The following is a 17,901-nucleotide window of genomic DNA, read 5'->3' on the forward strand; positions in this document are numbered from 1 at the left end:
AGCCCTCTACAGTTATGATAGGTCTATGGTTGAACCCTGCCTCTAGTCCTCTACAGTTATGATAGGTCTATGGTTGAACCCTGCCTCTAGTCCTCTACAGTTATGATAGGTCTATGGTTGAACCCTGCCTCCGGCCCTCTACAGTTATTATAGGTCTATGGTTGAACCCTGCCTCTATCCCTCTACAGTTATGATAGGTCTATGGTTGAACCTGCCTCTATCCCTCTACAGTTATGATAGGTCTATGGTTGAACCCTGCCTCTATCCCTCTACAGTTCTGATAGGTCTATGGTTGAACCCTGCCTCTAGTCCTCTACAGTTATGATAGGTCTATGGTTGAACCCTGCCTCTAGCCCTCCACAGTTATGATAGGTCTATGGTTGAACCCTGCCTCTATCCCTCTACAGTTATGATAGGTCTATGGTTGAACCCTGCCTCTAGGCCTCTACAGTTATGATAGGTCTATGGTTGAACCTGCCTCTAGCCCTCTACAGTTATGATAGGTCTATGGTTGAACCCTGCCTCTATCCCTCTACAGTTATGATAGGTCTATGGTTGAACCCTGCCTCTAGTCCTCTACTGTTATGATAGGTCTATGGTTGAACCCTGCCTCCAGCCCTCTACAGTTATGATAGGTCTATGGTTGAACCCTGCCGCCAGCCCTCTACAGTTATGATAGGTCTATGGTTGAACCCTGCCTCCAGCCCTCTACAGTTATGATAGGTCTATGGTTGAACCCTGCCTCCAGCCCTCTACAGTTATGATAGGTCTATGGTTGAACCCTGCCTCCAGCCCTCTACAGTTATGATAGGTCTATGGTTGAACCCTGCCTCTATCCCTCTACAGTTATGATAGGTCTATGGTTGAACCCTGCCTCTATCCCTCTACAGTTATGATAGGTCTATGGTTGAACCCTGCCTCTAGCCCTCTACAGTTATGATAGGTCTATGGTTGAACCCTGCCTCCAGGCCTCTACAGTTATGATAGGTCTATGGTTGAACCCTGCCTCTATCCCTCTACAGTTATGATAGGTCTATGGTTGAACCCTGCCTCTATCCCTCTACAGTTATGATAGGTCTATGGTTGAACCCTGCCTCTAGTCATCTACAGTTATGATAGGTCTATGGTTGAACCCTGCCTCTATCCCTCTACAGTTATGATAGGTCTATAGTTGAACCCTGCCTCTAGCCCTCTACAGTTATGATAGGTCTATGGTTGAACCCTGCCTCTAGTCCTCTACAGTTATGATAGGTCTATGGTTGAACCCTGCCTCTAGTCCTCTACAGTTATGATAGGTCTATGGTTGAACCCTGCCTCTATCCCTCTACAGTTATGATAGGTCTATGGTTGAACCCTGCCTCTATCCCTCTACAGTTATGATAGGTCTATGGTTGAACCTGCCTCTATCCCTCTACAGTTACGATAGGTCTATGGTTGAACCCTGCCTCTATCCCTCTACAGTTACGATAGGTCTATGGTTGAACCCTGCCTCTATCCCTCTACAGTTATGATAGGTCTATGGTTGAACCCTGCCTCTATCCCTCTACAGTTATGATAGGTCTATGGTTGAACCCTGCCTCTAGTCCTTTACAGTTATGATAGGTCTATGGTTAAACCCTGCCTCTATCCCTCTACAGTTATGATAGGTCTATGGTTGAACCCTGCCTCTAGCCCTCTACAGTTATGATAGGTCTATGGTTGAACCCTGCCTCTAGCCTCTACAGTTATGATAGGTCTATGGTTGAACCCTGCCTCCAGCCTCTACAGTTATGATAGGTCTATGGTTGAACCCTGCCTCTTGCCCTCTACAGTTATGATAGGTCTATGGTTGAACCCTGCCTCTAGCCTCTACAGTTATGATAGGTCTATGGTTGAACCCTGCCTCTATCCCTCTACAGTTATGATATGTCTATGGTTGAACCCTGCCTCTAGCCTCTACAGTTATGATAGGTCTATGGTTGAACCCTGCCTCCAGCCCTCTACAGTTATGATAGGTCTATGGTTGAACCTGCCTCTAGCACTCTACAGTTATGATAGGTCTATGGTTGAACCCTGCCTCTAGGCCTCTACAGTTATGATAGGTCTATAGTTGAACCCTGCCTCTAGGCCTCTACAGTTATGATAGGTCTATGGTTGAACCCTGCATCTATCCCTCTACAGTTATGATAGGTCTATGGTTGAACCCTGCCTCTAGGCCTCTACAGTTATGATAGGTCTATGGTTGAACCCTGCCTCTATCCCTCTACAGTTATGATAGGTCTATGGCCTCTACTATGATGTGTTGACGACCTCTACTTACTGTGATGAGGACCTCTACTTACTGCGATGTGATGAGGACCTCTACTTACTGTGATGTGATGAGGACCTCTACTTACTGTGATGTGATGAGGACCTCTACTTACTGCGATGTGATGAGGACCTATACTTACTGTGATGTGATGAGGATCTCTACTTACTGTGATGTGATGAGGACCTCTACTTACTGTGATGTGATGAGGACCTCTACTTACTGTGATGTAATGAGGACCTCTACTTACTGTGATGTGATGAGGACCTCTACTTACTGTGATGTGATGAGGACCTCTACTTACTGTGATGTGATGAGGACCTATACTTACTGTGATGTGATGTGGACCTCTACTTACTGTGATGTGATGTGGACCTCTACTTACTGTGATGTGATGTGGACCTCTACTTACTGTGATGTGATGTGGACCTCTACTTACTGTGATGTGATGAGGACCTCTACTTACTGTGATGTGATGTGGACCTCTACTTACTGTGATGTGATGAGGACCTCTACTTACTGTGATGTGATGAGGACCTCTACTTACTGTGATGTGATGTGGACCTCTACTTACTGTGATGTGATGAGGACCTCTACTTACTGTGATGTGATGTGGACCTCTACTTACTGTGATGTGATGAGGACCTATACTTACTGTGATGTGATGTGGACCTCTACTTACTGTGATGTGATGAGGACCTCTACTTACTGTGATGTGATGTGGACCTCTACTTACTGTGATGTGATGTGGACCTCTACTTACTGTGATGTGATGAGGACCTATACTTACTGTGATGTGATGTGGACCTATACTTACTGTGATGTGATGTGGACCTCTACTTACTGTGATGTGATGAGGACCTCTACTTACTGTGATGTGATGTGGACCTCTACTTACTGTGATGTGATGTGGACCTCTACTTACTGTGATGTGATGAGAACCTCTACTTACTGTGATGAGGACCTCTACTTACTGTGATGTGATGTGGACCTCTACTTACTGTGATGAGGACCTCTACTTCCTGTGATGAGGACCTCTGCTTCCTGTGATGAGGACCTCTACTTACTGTGATGTGATGTGGACCTCTACTTACTGTGATGAGGACCTCTACTTCCTGTGATGAGGACCTCTACTTCATGTGATGAGGACCTCTGCTTCCTGTGATGAGGACCTCTACTTCCTGTGTTGACGACCTCTACTTCCTGTGATGATGACCTCTACTTCCTGTGATGAGGACCTCTACTTCCTGTGATGAGGACCTCTACTTACTGTGATGTGATGTGGACCTCTAGTGGTCTTATATTGTTACTAAAGAATATGGAACTTGTGTGTCCAGGGCCCGGTTTCCCCAATGTTTTAGTGATGCATCTTTCCTCCCACAACAGCGAAGATGTAACATGCGTTTCCCAAAAGACCACGCAGAGGTAACTACCGGTCGCTAAGGGTAACTACCGGTCGCTAAGGGTAACTACCCGTCGCTAAGGGCGTCATCGGATCATGTGTCCAGACTGAAAGGTTGGAAAGAAAGGCAGCTACTCTCAGATCAGCCATCTCCATTCAAATCTTTCCTTAATATAATTATTTAACAATGTTTTTAACTGACTCGCCTAGTTAATTAATGGTAAAACTGACGACGATCTGCGCCTAGAGAGATATTACCACCTACATTCGAAAATATTGAGGTGGTTTATTTTCATGCTTAGGCTACCCCAATAAACATTCACTGAAACCCAGATTTGACACTTCATTGCGCACACGAAATAAATTGCAACAAATTACAGAGTAGCTCACAGGTAGGAAAATGTAAGTAACTTGTATTTGTAGTTAACTTTGTTCCGAAGTTATCGGCGGTCACAGAGAGACGGATAAACCATATAATTCTATGTTTATCGTAGGCTTTTGTGTATAAAGTGACGCGGGACCGCGCAAAAAAACATAATCTAAAGACGCATTTAGCTGTTCTACAAGTGGAGGCAGATGCGCGTTTTCAAGTGCCACATTATTACCGATGGTTTTAGGAAACAGCGCAGAGATTAAACGATGCTCCTATAAAGGATCCAACGATACGTTTAGCCTTAAAATGCTTCTGGGAAATTGGGGCCCAGAACGTTCATTGGGAAGTTGTCTGTGTAAATGGTTGAAGACACATAGAGAGATGTTTCATCTAGCCCACTGGGCACAGACGTCGAGCCGACGTCTATTCATCGTCGGTTCAACGACATTTCATTGAAATTATGTGGAAACAACGTTGATTCAACTAAAACCTTCCATCCTTCTGAACACCTGATTCAGCCAGTCAGCTCTTCATTGGCTGCAACGTGTTCGTTGTTGGGTTGGAACCACAGGAGGTTGGTGACACCTTTAATTTGGAAGGACGGGTTCCTGGTAATGGCTGGAGCGGAATTAGTGGAATGGTATCAAATACATCAAACACATGGTTTGATGCCATTCCATCCACTCCGTTCCAGACATTATTATAAACCCCACTCCCCTAAACAGCCTCCACTGGAAAACCTGCACACCCGGTGGGTCCACGGTCCCGCCTTCCCGGTTTCCGCCTTCCCGGATCAGGATCTGTAGCAAGGTCCATGGGCTGCACACAATTAATCAGAATACGGTATGGCTCGTGCGCAAACGGCCTGATTGCGGTAGAGGGCGACGGTGCCTGCAGACCAAGGAGGAGGGGAGAGAGAGAGAGAGGGAGAGGGAGAGGGAGGAGGCGGGGAGAGAGAGAGGGAGGAGGCGGGGAGAGAGAGAGAGGCGGATCTTAGTTGGATGAAAACAGACCACACATTTGCAATAGAAGTACCGTACCGGTTTATGTTCAAACGCTGTTTTCTACGGTCCTGCAACTTTCTACTTTTTGCCAGCCTGTGCGTGACCTTTGACGCCAGGTGCGTCGCAGAGGACGAGGCGGTTCTGGATACGGCGACCAGCCGCTCGGACGTCCAAGGTGATAGAAGTCAACTACTTCTTCAGGGCTGTTGTATTATTCCCAGAGAGAATAGGAGTCTGTTGTATTCTTCCCAGAGAGAATAGGAGTCTGCTTGTGACATGCGCTAATACAGAGGGTTTGTGAAGCCATTTTCAGCAGGTAAGTGCAGACTCCTCTCGCTTTGTTCCCACAAAATAAACACCTTATATATATATATATATATATATATATATAGTCCTACCTGTGTATGAAAACAGTAACCTATTGACTCTTGATTGGTGGATTCACCTTTGATTATTTACAAGACCAGGTAATATGAATCCTATCATAGCCTGTATAATGCATGCATCGCTGACAAGATATTCATTTGAAGGTGTTGGCTTATTATTATTCAACGCGCTGTATTGAACTCGATCACCGTACCGTATAGACCGGCGCCTTAGACCGTTGCACCGTAGCAACCTGGGCCCCGGTTTTCCAAAAGCATTTTAAGGCTTAGTACATCGTTAGAATCCTCGTAGGAGCATCCGTAAATCTCTGAGCTGTTTCCCCTAAGAACCATCGTTATTGAAAAGCTCCTGTAAGTGCCTCGTTAGATGCTTTTCCCTCCTGCATCACTTTAAACACAGAAGATCTCTGCTGGACATAGAATCACATGGTTTATCCTTCTCTCTGTGACCGCCGATAACTATCTCTGCTGGACATAGAATCACATGGTTTATCCTTCTCTCTGTGACCGCCGATAACTATCTCTGCTGGACATAGAATCACATGGTTTATCCTTCTCTCTGTGACCGCCGATAACTATCTCTGCTGAACATAGAATCACATGGTTTATCCGTCTCTCTGTGACCGCCGATAACTATCTCTGCTGGACATAGAATCACATGGTTTATCCGTCTCTCTGTGACCGCAGATAACTTCAGAACAAACAAAGTGTACAATGGTTTTGACATTAATGCAAACAAGCGAAGTATGACAAGATGCTTCAAATTAAAACCGAGATGTATAAAAATAAAAACAGTAGGCGATAGGCCTATTTAAATCATAATTTAAATAAATGTCATGTTCAATTTGAGTTCTATTTTATCTACTTGTAGGCTACTGTCTGTAATTGGTCAATATATTTCATGATTTGTAGCCTAACCATGCGCCATGATGTGATGATTTGTTGCATTAGAAAAAGGGGTCACACTACTTGTCACCACGCGTCATTATAACACGGTTATAACCACGTCGTAATATGTCATAACTAGGGATGCACGATATATCGGTGAACATATCGGAATCGGACGATATTAGCACAAAATGCTAACATCTAGTTTAACGGCCAGATGTTTAGTTTAACGGCGATGTTAAAAACCGATGTCAAAGCTACCGCGCATACCTATATAACGAAGGTACATGACGTAATGACGCCACGTGAAAATTTTGCGCTACACGTGCAACACAGCATTCCTAGCCTACCCCACAATGTCTGCGGTGTGGATCGAGCAGTCAACAAGTCCAGCAGTCATTTGAAAGAGTCAGAACATTTCAGCGAGACAACTCAAAAAGGTGAAAACCATTAACGCCAAGATAATGGAATTCATTGCCCTTGACAATCAACCGTTCTCTGTCGTGGGTGATGTTGGCTTTCGCCGACTGGTACACGCTAACGTTACCAAGTGCGCTATTTTTCAGATGTTGCCCTACCGGAGTTACACAGTAAAAGCGTCACTGCTATTAGCTTCACGACATACTAACGCCGTTCTCTTCTTCTGTCCTGTGTTATTGTTCTACCAGCCCACCACTCTAGGTCTATGACCCCTGTGTTATTGTTCTACCAGCCCACCACTCTAGGTCTATGACCCCTGTGTTATTGTTCTACCAGCCCACCACTCTAGGTCTATGACCCCTGTGTTATTGTTCTACCAGCCCACCACTCTAGGTCTATGACCCCTGTGTTATTGTTCTACCAGCCCACCACTCTAGGTCTATGACCCCTGTGTTATTGTTCTACCAGCCCACCACTCTAGGTCTATGACCCCTGTGTTATTGTTCTACCAGCCCACCACTCTAGGTCTATGACCCCTGTGTTATTGTTCTACCAGCCCACCACTCTAGGTCTATGACCCCTGTGTTATTGTTCTACCAGCCCACCACTCTAGGTCTATGACCCCTGTGTTATTGTTCTACCAGCCCACCACTCTAGGTCTATGACCCCTGTGTTATTGTTCTACCAGCCCACCACTCTAGGTCTATGACCCCTGTGTTATTGTTCTACCAGCCCACCACTCTAGGTCTATGACCCCTGTGTTATTGTTCTACCAGCCCACCACTCTAGGTCTATGACCCCTGTGTTATTGTTCTACCAGCCCACCACTCTAGGTCTATGACCCCTGTGTTATTGTTCTACCAGCCCACCACTCTAGGTCTATGACCCCTGTGTTATTGTTCTACCAGCCCACCACTCTAGGTCTATGACCCCTGTGTTATTGTTCTACCAGCCCACCACTCTAGGTCTATGACCCCTGTGTTATTGTTCTACCAGCCCACCACTCTAGGTCTATGACCCCTGTGTTATTGTTCTACCAGCCCACCACTCTAGGTCTATGACCCCTGTGTTATTGTTCTACCAGCCCACCACTCTAGGTCTATGACCCCTGTGTTATTGTTCTACCAGCCCACCACTCTAGGTCTATGACCCCTGTGTTATTGTTCTACCAGCCCACCACTCTAGGTCTATGACCCCTGTGTTATTGTTCTACCAGCCCACCACTCTAGGTCTATGACCCCTGTGTTATTGTTCTACCAGCCCACCACTCTAGGTCTATGACCCCTGTGTTATTGTTCTACCAGCCCACCACTCTAGGTCTATGACCCCTGTGTTATTGTTCTACCAGCCCACCACTCTAGGTCTATGACCCATGTGTTATTGTTCTACCAGCCCACCACTCTAGGTCTATGACCCCTGTGTTATTGTTCTACCAGCCCACCACTCTAGGTCTATGACCCCTGTGTTATTGTTCTACCAGCCCACCACTCTAGGTCTATGACCCCTGTGTTATTGTTCTACCAGCCCACCACTCTAGGTCTATGACCCCTGTGTTATTGTTCTACCAGCCCACCACTCTAGGTCTATGACCCCTGTGTTATTGTTCTACCAGCCCACCACTCTAGGTCTATGACCCCTGTGTTATTGTTCTACCAGCCCACCACTCTAGGTCTATGACCCCTGTGTTATTGTTCTACCAGCCCACCACTCTAGGTCTATGACCCCTGTGTTATTGTTCTACCAGCCCACCACTCTAGGTCTATGACCCCTGTGTTATTGTTCTACCAGCCCACCACTCTAGGTCTATGACCCCTGTGTTATTGTTCTACCAGCCCACCACTCTAGGTCTATGACCCCTGTGTTATTGTTCTACCAGCCCACCACTCTAGGTCTATGACCCCTGTGTTATTGTTCTACCAGCCCACCACTCTAGGTCTATGACCCCTGTGTTATTGTTCTACCAGCCCACCACTCTAGGTCTATGACCCCTGTGTTATTGTTCTACCAGCCCACCACTCTAGGTCTATGACCCCTGTGTTATTGTTCTACCAGCCCACCACTCTAGGTCTATGACCCCTGTGTTATTGTTCTACCAGCCCACCACTCTAGGTCTATGACCCCTGTGTTATTGTTCTACCAGCCCACCACTCTAGGTCTATGACCCCTGTGTTATTGTTCTGCCAGCCCACCACTCTAGGTCTATGACCCCTGTGTTATTGTCGTACCAGCCCACCACTCTAGGTCTATGACCCCTGTGTTATTGTTCTACCAGCCCACCACTCTAGGTCTATGACCCCTGTGTTATTGTTCTACCAGCCCACCACTCTAGGTCTATGACCCCTGTGTTATTGTTCTACCAGCCCACCACTCTAGGTCTATGACCCCTGTGTTATTGTCGTACCAGCCCACCACTCTAGGTCTATGACCCCTGTGTTATTGTTCTACCAGCCCACCACTCTAGGTCTATGACCCCTGTGTTATTGTTCTACCAGCCCACCACTCTAGGTCTATGACCCCTGTGTTATTGTTCTACCAGCCCACCACTCTAGGTCTATGACCCCTGTGTTATTGTTCTACCAGCCCCCCACTCTAGGTCTATGACCCCTGTGTTATTGTTGTACCAGCCCACCACTCTAGGTCTATGACCCCTGTGTTATTGTTCTACCAGCCCACCACTCTAGGTCTATGACCCCTGTGTTATTGTTCTACCAGCCCACCACTCTAGGTCTATGACCCCTGTGTTATTGTTCTACCAGCCCACCACTCTAGGTCTATGACCCCTGTGTTATTGTCGTACCAGCCCACCACTCTAGGTCTATGACCCCTGTGTTATTGTTCTACCAGCCCACCACTCTAGGTCTATGACCCCTGTGTTATTGTTCTACCAGCCCACCACTCTAGGTCTATGACCCCTGTGTTATTGTTCTACCAGCCCACCACTCTAGGTCTATGACCCCTGTGTTATTGTTCTACCAGCCCACCACTCTAGGTCTATGACCCCTGTGTTATTGTTCTACCAGCCCACCACTCTAGGTCTATGACCCCTGTGTTATTGTTCTGCCAGCCCACCACTCTAGGTCTATGACCCCTGTGTTATTGTTCTACCAGCCCACCACTCTAGGTCTATGACCCCTGTGTTATTGTTCTACCAGCCCACCACTCTAGGTCTATGACCCCTGTGTTATTGTTCTACCAGCCCACCACTCTAGGTCTATGACCCCTGTGTTATTGTTCTACCAGCCCACCACTCTAGGTCTATGACCCCTGTGTTATTGTTCTACCAGCCCACCACTCTAGGTCTATGACCCCTGTGTTATTGTTCTACCAGCCCACCACTCTAGGTCTATGACCCCTGTGTTATTGTTCTACCAGCCCACCACTCTAGGTCTATGACCCCTGTGTTATTGTTCTACCAGCCCACCACTCTAGGTCTATGACCCCTGTGTTATTGTTCTACCAGCCCACCACTCTAGGTCTATGACCCCTGTGTTATTGTCGTACCAGCCCACCACTCTAGGTCTATGACCCCTGTGTTATTGTCGTACCAGCCCACCACTCTAGGTCTATGACCCCTGTGTTATTGTTCTACCAGCCCACCACTCTAGGTCTATGACCCCTGTGTTATTGTTCTACCAGCCCACCACTCTAGGTCTATGACCCCTGTGTTATTGACGTACCAGCCCACCACTCTAGGTCTATGACCCCTGTGTTATTGACGTACCAGCCCACCACTCTAGGTCTATGACCCCTGTGTTATTGTCGTACCAGCCCACCACTCTAGGTCTATGACCCCTGTGTTATTGTTCTACCAGCCCACCACTCTAGGTCTATGACCCCTGTGTTATTGACGTACCAGCCCACCACTCTAGGTCTATGACCCCTGTGTTATTGACGTACCAGCCCACCACTCTAGGTCTATGACCCCTGTGTTATTGTCGTACCAGCCCACCACTCTAGGTATATGACCCCTGTGTTATTGTTCTACCAGCCCACCACTCTAGGTCTATGACCCCTGTGTTATTGTTCTACCAGCCCACCACTCTAGGTCTATGACCCCTGTGTTATTGTCGTACCAGCCCACCACTCTAGGTCTATGACCCCTGTGTTATTGTTCTACCAGCCCACCACTCTAGGTCTATGACCCCTGTGTTATTGTTCTACCAGCCCACCACTCTAGGTCTATGACCCCTGTGTTATTGTTCTACCAGCCCACCACTCTAGGTCTATGACCCCTGTGTTATTGTTCTACCAGCCCACCACTCTAGGTCTATGACCCCTGTGTTATTGTTCTACCAGCCCACCACTCTAGGTCTATGACCCCTGTGTTATTGTTCTACCAGCCCACCACTCTAGGTCTATGACCCCTGTGTTATTGTTCTGCCAGCCCACCACTCTAGGTCTATGACCCCTGTGTTATTGTTCTACCAGCCCACCACTCTAGGTCTATGACCCCTGTGTTATTGTTCTACCAGCCCACCACTCTAGGTCTATGACCCCTGTGTTATTGTTCTACCAGCCCACCACTCTAGGTCTATGACCCCTGTGTTATTGTTCTGCCAGCCCACCACTCTAGGTCTATGACCCCTGTGTTATTGTTCTACCAGCCCACCACTCTAGGTCTATGACCCCTGTGTTATTGTTCTACCAGCCCACCACTCTAGGTCTATGACCCCTGTGTTATTGTTCTACCAGCCCACCACTCTAGGTCTATGACCCCTGTGTTATTGTCGTACCAGCCCACCACTCTAGGTCTATGACCCCTGTGTTATTGTCGTACCAGCCCACCACTCTAGGTCTATGACCCCTGTGTTATTGTCGTACCAGCCCACCACTCTAGGTCTATGACCCCTGTGTTATTGACGTACCAGCCCACCACTCTAGGTCTATGACCCCTGTGTTATTGACGTACCAGCCCACCACTCTAGGTCTATGACCCCTGTGTTATTGTCGTACCAGCCCACCACTCTAGGTCTATGACCCCTGTGTTATTGTTCTACCAGCCCACCACTCTAGGTCTATGACCCCTGTGTTATTGACGTACCAGCCCACCACTCTAGGACTATGACCCCTGTGTTATTGACGTACCAGCCCACCACTCTAGGTCTATGACCCCTGTGTTATTGTCGTACCAGCCCACCACTCTAGGTCTATGACCCCTGTGTTATTGTTCTACCAGCCCACCACTCTAGGTCTATGACCCCTGTGTTATTGTTCTACCAGCCCACCACTCTAGGTCTATGACCCCTGTGTTATTGTCGTACCAGCCCACCACTCTAGGTCTATGACCCCTGTGTTATTGTCGTACCAGCCCACCACTCTAGGTCTATGACCCCTGTGTTATTGTCGTACCAGCCCACCACTCTAGGTCTATGACCCCTGTGTTATTGTTCTACCAGCCCACCACTCTAGGTCTATGACCCCTGTGTTATTGTTCTACCAGCCCACCACTCTAGGTCTATGACCCCTGTGTTATTGTTCTACCAGCCCACCACTCTAGGTCTATGACCCCTGTGTTACTGTTCTACCAGCCCACCACTCTAGGTCTATGACCCCTGTGTTATTGTTCTACCAGCCCACCACTCTAGGTCTATGACCCCTGTGTTATTGTTCTACCAGCCCACCACTCTAGGTCTATGACCCCTGTGTTATTGTTCTACCAGCCCACCACTCTAGGTCTATGACCCCTGTGTTATTGTTCTGCCAGCCCACCACTCTAGGTCTATGACCCCTGTGTTATTGTTCTACCAGCCCACCACTCTAGGTCTATGACCCCTGTGTTATTGTTCTACCAGCCCACCACTCTAGGTCTATGACCCCTGTGTTATTGTTCTACCAGCCCACCACTCTAGGTCTATGACCCCTGTGTTATTGTTCTACCAGCCCACCACTCTAGGTCTATGACCCCTGTGTTATTGTTCTGCCAGCCCACCACTCTAGGTCTATGACCCCTGTGTTATTGTTCTACCAGCCCACCACTCTAGGTCTATGACCCCTGTGTTATTGTTCTGCCAGCCCACCACTCTAGGTCTATGACCCCTGTGTTATTGTTCTACCAGCCCACCACTCTAGGTCTATGACCCCTGTGTTATTGTTCTACCAGCCCACCACTCTAGGTCTATGACCCCTGTGTTATTGTCGTACCAGCCCACCACTCTAGGTCTATGACCCCTGTGTTATTGTTCTACCAGCCCACCACTCTAGGTCTATGACCCCTGTGTTATTGTTCTACCAGCCCACCACTCTAGGTCTATGACCCCTGTGTTATTGTTCTGCCAGCCCACCACTCTAGGTCTATGACCCCTGTGTTATTGTTCTACCAGCCCACCACTCTAGGTCTATGACCCCTGTGTTATTGTTCTGCCAGCCCACCACTCTAGGTCTATGACCCCTGTGTTATTGTTCTACCAGCCCACCACTCTAGGTCTATGACCCTGTGTTATTGTCGTACCAGCCCACCACTCTAGGTCTATGACCCCTGTGTTATTGTTCTGCCAGCCCACCACTCTAGGTCTATGACCCCTGTGTTATTGTTCTGCCAGCCCACCACTCTAGGTCTATGACCCCTGTGTTATTGTTCTACCAGCCCACCACTCTAGGTCTATGACCCCTGTGTTATTGTTCTACCAGCCCACCACTCTAGGTCTATGACCCTGTGTTATTGTCGTACCAGCCCACCACTCTAGGTCTATGACCCCTGTGTTATTGTTCTACCAGCCCACCACTCTAGGTCTATGACCCTGTGTTATTGTCGTACCAGCCCACCACTCTAGGTCTATGACCCCTGTGTTATTGTCGTACCAGCTCACCACTCTAGGTCTATGACCCCTGTGTTATTGTCGTACCAGCCCACCACTCTAGGTCTATGACCCCTGTGTTATTGTTCTACCAGCCCACCACTCTAGGTCTATGACCCCTGTGTTATTGTTCTACCAGCCCACCACTCTAGGTCTATGACCCCTGTGTTATTGTCGTACCAGCCCACCACTCTAGGTCTATGACCCTGTGTTATTGTCGTACCAGCCCACCACTCTAGGTCTATGACCCCTGTGTTATTGTTCTACCAGCCCACCACTCTAGGTCTATGACCCCTGTGTTATTGTTCTACCAGCCCACCACTCTAGGTCTATGACCCCTGTGTTATTGTTCTACCAGCCCACCACTCTAGGTCTATGACCCCTGTGTTATTGTTCTACCAGCCCACCACTCTAGGTCTATGACCCCTGTGTTATTGTTCTACGAGCCCACCACTCTAGGTCTATGACCCCTGTGTTATTGTTCTACCAGCCCACCACTCTAGGTCTATGACCCCTGTGTTATTGTTCTACCAGCCCACCACTCTAGGTCTATGACCCCTGTGTTATTGTTCTGCCAGCCCACCACTCTAGGTCTATGACCCTGTGTTATTGTTCTACCAGCCCACCACTCTAGGTCTATGACCCCTGTGTTATTGTTCTACCAGCCCACCACTCTAGGTCTATGACCCCTGTGTTATTGTTCTACCAGCCCACCACTCTAGGTCTATGACCCCTGTGTTATGGTTCTACCAGCCCACCACTCTAGGTCTATGACCCCTGTGTTATTGTCGTACCAGCCCACCACTCTAGGTCTATGACCCCTGTGTTATTGTTCTACCAGCCCACCACTCTAGGTCTATGACCCCTGTGTTATTGTTCTACCAGCCCACCACTCTATGTCTATGACCCCTGTGTTATTGTTCTGCCAGCCCACCACTCTAGGTCTATGACCCCTGTGTTATTGTCGTACCAGCCCACCACTCTAGGTCTATGACCCCTGTGTTATTGTTCTACCAGCCCACCACTCTAGGTCTATGACCCCTGTGTTATTGTTCTACCAGCCCACCACTCTAGGTCTATGACCCCTGTGTTATTGTCGTACCAGCCCACCACTCTAGGTCTATGACCCTGTGTTATTGTCGTACCAGCCCACCACTCTAGGTCTATGACCCCTGTGTTATTGTTCTACCAGCCCACCACTCTAGGTCTATGACCCCTGTGTTATTGTTCTACCAGCCCACCACTCTAGGTCTATGACCCCTGTGTTATTGTTCTACCAGCCCACCACTCTAGGTCTATGACCCCTGTGTTATTGTCGTACCAGCCCACCACTCTAGGTCTATGACCCCTGTGTTATTGTTCTACCAGCCCACCACTCTAGGTCTATGACCCCTGTGTTATTGTTCTACCAGCCCACCACTCTAGGTCTATGACCCCTGTGTTATTGTTCTACCAGCCCACCACTCTAGGTCTATGACCCCTGTGTTATTGTCGTACCAGCCCACCACTCTAGGTCTATGACCCCTGTGTTATTGTCGTACCAGCCCACCACTCTAGGTCTATGACCCCTGTGTTATTGTTCTACCAGCCCACCACTCTAGGTCTATGACCCTGTGTTATTGTCGTACCAGCCCACCACTCTAGGTCTATGACCCCTGTGTTATTGTTCTACCAGCCCACCACTCTAGGTCTATGACCCCTCTGTTATTGTCGTACCAGTCCACCACTCTAGGTCTATGACCCTGTGTTATTGTTCTACCAGCCCACCACTCTAGGTCTATGACCCCTGTGTTTCTGCTGTACCAGCCCACCACTCTAGGTCTATGACCCCTGTGTTATTGTCGTACCAGCCCACCACTCTAGGTCTATGACCCCTGTGTTATTGTTCTACCAGCCCACCACTCTTGGTCTATGACCCTGTGTTATTGTTGTACCAGCCCACCACTCTAGGTCTATGACCCCTGTGTTATTGTTCTACCAGCCCACCACTCTAGGTCTATGACCCCTGTGTTATTGTCGTACCAGCCCACCACTCTAGGTCTATGACCCCTGTGTTATTGTTCTACCAGCCCACCACTCTAGGTCTATGACCCCTGTGTTATTGTTCTACCAGCCCACCACTCTAGGTCTATGACCCCTGTGTTATTGTCGTACCAGCCCACCACTCTAGGTCTATGACCCTGTGTTATTGTCGTACCAGCCCACCACTCTAGGTCTATGACCCTGTGTTATTGTTCTACCAGCCCACCACTCTAGGTCTATGACCCCTGTGTTATTGTCGTACCAGCCCACCACTCTAGGTCTATGACCCTGTGTTATTGTTCTACCAGCCCACCACTCTAGGTCTATGACCCCTGTGTTATTGTCGTACCAGCCCACCACTCTAGGTCTATGACCCCTGTGTTATTGTCGTACCAGCCCACCACTCTAGGTCTCTGACCCCTGTGTTATTGGTCTATGACCCAGCCCTTTATAATGGTAGAGAGGCTCCACTTTCTTCAGATGGGAATCTGTTTTTTTGAAGCTGCAATATGTAACTTTTTGGGCAAAATGACCAAATTCACATAGAAATGTGAGTTATAGATCTGTCTTCCTCATTGAAAGCGGTAGATCTGTTCTACGTGCGCTTTTTCTATGCTTCCCGTTCTTAATTTTTTTGTTGTTGCGTCTTTTACTTTCGGTTTTGTACACACACTTCAAACAGCTGAAAATACAATATTTTCGGTCATGGAAACGATATTTCACAGCCGTTTAGATGGTACAAGGATTCTCTACTCTATACATTGATCGTTTTGTCACAAAAACTGAAATTAGATGAAATATTAGAATTTGAGTAACCTAGGAAACGGCGGAGCAATTTCTGCATATTGCACCTTTAATAAAGGTCAGGAGGGGTCAACTGTGTTGGTAGTTTGAGGTTACCTTGACCTTCGTTACCCGTTCTTTATAGATCAACTGAGTTGTTCTACTAAGGTGCCCCTGGTTTGTTACTGAGCGATGTCTCCGGTCGTTGTCATCTCCATCGTCAGGATCAGGAAGAGGTCAGCAGTTATTAATAGGAAGCGAGTTCATTAACGCACCTCTCCAGTGACCTGCCTGGTAATTGGTGTCGTTAAAGCACCTCTCCAGTGACCTGCCTGGTAATTGGTGTTATTAAAGCACCTCTCCAGTGACCTGCCTGGTAATTGGTGTTATGAGCCTTTCAGCTCCCGCAGGTACAACTGGTTTCCCTGGAGCTATGTCACCTAAAACCCTTATCTATCTATTACCCTGCCTCTGGGTCACTGTCTCTGTCTGTCGATCACTGTCTCTGTCTGTCGATCTCTCTCTTTCTCTCTGTCTGTCGATCTGTCTGTCTGTCGATCTGTCTGTCTCTGGGTCACTGTCCCCCTCCAAACCCAACACCTCTCATCACCCCGAGAACACCATCCCCACAGTGAAGCATGGTGGTGGCAGCATCATGCTGTGGGGATGTTTATCTGCAGGGACTGGGAAACTGGTCAGAATTGAAAGATTGATGGATGGCGCTAAATACAGAAAAATTCTTGAGTCTTCCAGAGATTTGAGACTGGGACGGAGGTTCACCTTCCAGCAGGACAATGACCCTAAGCATACTGCTAAAGCAACACTTGGGTGGTTTAAGGGGAAACATTTAAATGTCTTGGAATGGCCTAGTCAAAGCCTAGACCTCAATCCAATTGACAATCTGTGGTATGACTTAAAGATTGCCGTACACCAGCGGAACCCATCCAACTTGAAGTGGCTGGAGCAGTTTTGCCTTCAAGAATGGGCAAAAATCACAGTGGCTAGACGTGCCAAGCTTATAGAGACATACCCCAAGAGACTTGCAGCTGTAATTGTAATTCTCTCTCTGTGTGTATTGTGTTGACTGATAAGGTACTGGTAAAGTCTCCACTCGTTAGCTAGTGAGTCTGTCTTTCTGTGTGTTGTGTTGACTGATAAGGTACTGGTAAAGTCTCTACTCGTTAGCTAGTGAGTCTCTCTCTCTGTGTATTGTGTTGACTGATAAGGTACTGGTAAAGTCTCCACTCGTTAGCTAGTGAGTCTCTCTCTCTGTGTATTGTGTTGACTGATAAGGTACTGGTAAAGTCTCTACTCGTTAGCTAGTGAGTCTCTCTCTCTGTGTATTGTGTTGACTGATAAGGTACTGGTAAAGTCTCCACTCGTTAGCTAGTGAGCCTGTCTCTCTCTGTGTATTGTGTTGACTGATAAGGTACTGGTAAAGTCTCTACTCGTTAGCTAGTGAGTCTCTCTCTCTGTGTATTGTTGACTGATAAGGTACTGGTAAAGTCTCTACTCGTTAGCTAGTGAGTCTCTCTCTCTCTG

The 17,901-nt window shown here is 47.7% G+C and overlaps 1 protein-coding gene across 4 annotated transcripts in view; it reads left to right on the plus strand.

Moving 5' to 3' along the window:
* Nucleotides 1-5,029: 5,029 nt before the first annotated feature.
* Nucleotides 5,030-17,901, plus strand: part of eps8a (EGFR pathway substrate 8a, signaling adaptor) — a 279,677-nt gene continuing 266,805 nt past the window's right edge. For 3 of the 4 annotated variants that reach the window (XM_071331567.1, XM_071331566.1, XM_071331569.1), the window contains exon 1: nucleotides 5,030-5,382. The gene's annotated coding sequence lies outside the window, so the exon portion shown is untranslated. The remainder of the gene's footprint in view (nucleotides 5,383-17,901) is intronic. The other variant, XM_071331568.1, reaches the window with a different exon arrangement.

This window comes from Salvelinus alpinus, chromosome 11 (assembly GCF_045679555.1).
Source record: "Salvelinus alpinus chromosome 11, SLU_Salpinus.1, whole genome shotgun sequence".
Classification (NCBI taxonomy): Eukaryota; Metazoa; Chordata; class Actinopteri; order Salmoniformes; family Salmonidae; genus Salvelinus; species Salvelinus alpinus.